Source organism: Danio rerio, chromosome 4 (genome assembly GCF_052040795.2).
Source record: "Danio rerio strain M-AB ecotype USA chromosome 4, GRCz13ab, whole genome shotgun sequence".
Classification (NCBI taxonomy): domain Eukaryota; kingdom Metazoa; phylum Chordata; class Actinopteri; order Cypriniformes; family Danionidae; genus Danio; species Danio rerio.
The window spans coordinates 31,513,076-31,517,677 of record NC_141024.2 but is presented as its reverse complement, the minus strand read 5'-3'; the positions used below and the strand labels follow the sequence as shown (position 1 = coordinate 31,517,677).

Genomic DNA, 4,602 nt, shown 5'->3' with positions numbered 1-4,602 from the left:
AGTAAACAATGCAATTCCATACAAAATGGGTTCAGTCTTGCTTGTTGTACCTGTCCTTATTAAAACTACCCCAAAGAGAAGCACTTATGAACAAAGGACAAATCAATGCTCCTGTTTGAAGTGATCTTAATGTGCTTTAGATTGAAATTTAATAAGCAAGGCATGCAGATGCCACTCTGAATTCCAAAAGACAACATTCTCTTGTAGCACAGGTCACTTGAAACTACCCCAACAAATAGCACTTACCAATTACAGCATCCAAGTCAGTGCCTTTGTGAGGGTACCGATAGTGACAATAGTAGCAGATTAAAACCTTGTCCGTTCATAGTCTTTAGCAGCAAGAGAAATCATTGGCAGGCAGTGCCACACGCATCTTGTTGTCTGCTGTTAGAAAGAGCAGATATGAGACATGTACTTTGCCAGGACCCATTATAAGGGTGCACTTGCCTTATGGTTTTGCCACAGTCGTTAACACTCAGCCTTTCTTGAACGCTAATCAAGTTTTGATTGCTGGCTGAAAGTCTTCAGAACAACTCTGCATTGTTGAAAGTGATGGGATTTTTCACACATTTGAATTGACTTGATGCAAATGCATCTAGGCTTTATGTGTCCTGCAGCAGGAAGGAATTAGGAGACCATTTGACAAGCTATACCATTCCAGGTGCAAAACCAGTAAACAACGGGAGCACTCTCATGCAAACTCACACCCTCTAGTGTTTACTGTGTGTATGCTGCTGTTTGGATGCAAGTGGTAGAAGTGCATGATGGACAAAACCATAATATAAAAATATAAACAGGGACAACACTGGCCAAATGAGAAACAGTTATTCTAAAACAGAATTACGATTGCTTCTCTTTCCAAACATTACTAGGTTGCAATTAAAAATTGAATAGAATAGGACTACAAAAAGAACAGAATCTTGGTGGGCAGAGGTGATTAAGTCAGCAAACATCTACCCCAACTTGATAGCACTTTCTACTTTGCTTAAAAGAAAGATGCTAAAGTTAGAGTTGACCTCAACTGGTTTCTATCAATTAAAAATGAGGCAGATGCAAAGGAGTGTCCCCATGTTACTCCAACTTGTTGGAATATCAAGACGAGAAGATGTAAAATTAGCAAAGAACAAAAAGGTAATAGTAAACACTGCAATTCCATACCAAATGGGTTCAGTCTTGCTTGTTGTTCTTGTCCTTATTAAAACTACCCCAAAGAGAAGCACTTATGAACAAAGGACAAATCAATGCTCCTGTTTGAAGTGATCTTAATGTGTTTTAGATGCAGATGTCACTGTAAATTCCAAAAGACAACACTCTCTTGTAGCACATGTCACTTGAAACTACCCCAACAAATAGCATTTACCAAATACAGCATCAAAGTCAGTGCTTTTGTGAGGGTACCGATAGAGACAATGGTGGCAGACTAAAATCTTGTCTGTTTAAAGTCTTCACCACCAAAGGAAAATCCAGGATTTAAAATTGGATAGAAGAGGAGTACAAATGGAACAGAATCATGGTGGACAGAGGTGACTTAGTCAGCAAACATCTACCCCAACTTGATAGCACTTTCTACTCTGCTTAAAAGAAAGATGCTAAAGTTAGAGTTGATGTCAACTGATTTTCTATCACAAGGGCAAAGAAATTAAAAATGAGGCAGATGCAAAGGAGTGTCCCCATGTTACTCCAACTTGTTGGAATATCAAGACGAGAAGATGTAAAATTAGCAAATAACAAAAAGGTAAAAGTAAACAATGCAATTCCATACAAAATGGGTTCAGTCTTGCTTGTTGTACCTGTCCTTATTAAAACTACCCCAAAGAGAAGCACTTATGAACAAAGGACAAATCAATGCTCCTGTTTGAAGTGATCTTAATGTGCTTTAGATTGAAATTTAATAAGCAAGGCATGCAGATGCCACTCTGAATTCCAAAAGACAACATTCTCTTGTAGCACAGGTCACTTGAAACTACCCCAACAAATAGCACTTACCAATTACAGCATCCAAGTCAGTGCCTTTGTGAGGGTACCGATAGTGACAATAGTAGCAGATTAAAACCTTGTCCGTTCATAGTCTTTAGCAGCAAGAGAAATCATTGGCAGGCAGTGCCACACGCATCTTGTTGTCTGCTGTTAGAAAGAGCAGATATGAGACATGTACTTTGCCAGGACCCATTATAAGGGTGCACTTGCCTTATGGTTTTGCCACAGTCGTTAACACTCAGCCTTTCTTGAACGCTAATCAAGTTTTGATTGCTGGCTGAAAGTCTTCAGAACAACTCTGCATTGTTGAAAGTGATGGGATTTTTCACACATTTGAATTGACTTGATGCAAATGCATCTAGGCTTTATGTGTCCTGCAGCAGGAAGGAATTAGGAGACCATTTGACAAGCTATACCAATTCCAGGTGCAAAACCAGTAAACAACGGGAGCACTCTCATGCAAACTCACACCCTCTAGTGTTTACTGTGTGTATGCTGCTGTTTGGATGCAAGTGGTAGAAGTGCATGATGGACAAAACCATAATATAAAAATATAAACAGGGACAACACTGGCCAAATGAGAAACAGTTATTCTAAAACAGAATTACGATTGCTTCTCTTTCCAAACATTACTAGGTTGCAATTAAAAATTGAATAGAATAGGAGTACAAAAAGAACAGAATCTTGGTGGGCAGAGGTGACTAAGTCAGCAAACATCTACCCCAACTTGATAGCACTTTCTACTTTGCTTAAAAGAAAGATGCTAAAGTTAGAGTTGATGTCAACTGCTTTTTTATCACAAGGGCAAAGAAATTAAAAATGAGGAAGATGCAAAAGATTGTCCCCATGTTACTCCAACTTGTTGGAATATCAAGACGAGAAGATGTAAAATTAGCAAAGAACAAAAAGGTAATAGTAAACACTGCAATTCCATGCCAAATGGGTTCAGTCTTGCTTGTTGTACGTGTCCTTATTAAAACTACCCCAAAGAGAAGCACTTATGAACAAAGGACAAATCAATGCTCCTGTTTGAAGTGATCTTAATGTGTTTTAGATGCAGATGTCACTGTAAATTCCAAAAGACAACACTCTCTTGTAGCACAGGTCACTTGAAACTACCCCAACAAATAGCACTTACCAAATACAGCATCAAAGTCAGTGCTTTTGTGAGGGTACCGATAGAGACAATGGTGGCAGACTAAAATCTTGTCAGTTTAAAGTCTTCACCAGCAAAGGAAAATCCAGGATTTAAAATTGGATAGAAGAGGAGTACAAATGGAACAGAATCATGGTTGACAGAGGTGACTTAGTCAGCAAACAGCTACCCCAACTTGATAGCACTTTCTACTCTGCTTAAAAGAAAGATGCTAAAGTTAGAGTTGACGTCAACTGGTTTTCTATCACAAGGGCAAAGAAATTAAAAATGAGGCAGATGCAAAGGAGTGTCCCCATGTTACTCCAACTTGTTGGAATATCAAGACGAGAAGATGTAAAATTAGCAAAGAACAAAAAGGTAATAGTAAACAATGCAATTCCATACAAAATGGGTTCAGTCTTGCTTGTTGTTCTTGTCCTTATTAAAACTACCCCAAAGAGAAGCACTTATGAACAAAGGACAAATCAATGCTCCTGTTTGAAGTGATCTTAATGTGTTTTAGATGCAGATGTCACTGTAAATTCCAAAAGACAACACTCTCTTGTAGCACATGTCACTTGAAACTACCCCAACAAATAGCACTTACCAAATACAGCATCAAAGTCAGTGCTTTTGTGAGGGTACCGATAGAGACAATGGTGGCAGACTAAAATCTTGTCTGTTTAAAGTTTTCACCAACAAAGGAAAATCCAGGATTTAAAATTGGATAGAAGAGGAGTACAAATGGAACAGAATCTTGGTGGGCAGAGGTGATTAAGTCAGCAAACATCTACCCCAACTTGATAGCACTTTCTACTTTGCTTAAAAGAAAGATGCTAAAGTTAGAGTTGACCTCAACTGGTTTCTATCAATTAAAAATGAGGCAGATGCAAAGGAGTGTCCCCATGTTACTCCAACTTGTTGGAATATCAAGACGAGAAGATGTAAAATTAGCAAAGAACAAAAAGGTAATAGTAAACACTGCAATTCCATACCAAATGGGTTCAGTCTTGCTTGTTGTTCTTGTCCTTATTAAAACTACCCCAAAGAGAAGCACTTATGAACAAAGGACAAATCAATGCTCCTGTTTGAAGTGATCTTAATGTGTTTTAGATGCAGATGTCACTGTAAATTCCAAAAGACAACACTCTCTTGTAGCACATGTCACTTGAAACTACCCCAACAAATAGCACTTACCAAATACAGCATCAAAGTCAGTGCTTTTGTGAGGGTACCGATAGAGACAATGGTGGCAGACTAAAATCTTGTCTGTTTAAAGTCTTCACCACCAAAGGAAAATCCAGGATTTAAAATTGGATAGAAGAGGAGTACAAATGGAACAGAATCATGGTGGACAGAGGTGACTTAGTCAGCAAACATCTACCCCAACTTGATAGCACTTTCTACTCTGCTTAAAAGAAAGATGCTAAAGTTAGAGTTGATGTCAACTGATTTTCTATCACAAGGGCAAAGAAATTAAAAATGAGGCA

The 4,602-nt window shown here is 38.4% G+C and overlaps 1 long non-coding RNA gene across 1 annotated transcript; it reads right to left on the bottom strand.

Annotated features, from left to right (window-relative positions):
* Positions 1 to 3,387, bottom strand: LOC148679972 (uncharacterized). Its single transcript, XR_015942466.1, has 2 exons — positions 3,326 to 3,387; positions 1 to 1,571 (listed from the first exon to the last, which is right to left on the bottom strand). It is a non-coding gene; the product is annotated as an uncharacterized LOC148679972 (long non-coding RNA).
* Between the last annotated feature and the right edge of the window lie 1,215 nt (positions 3,388 to 4,602).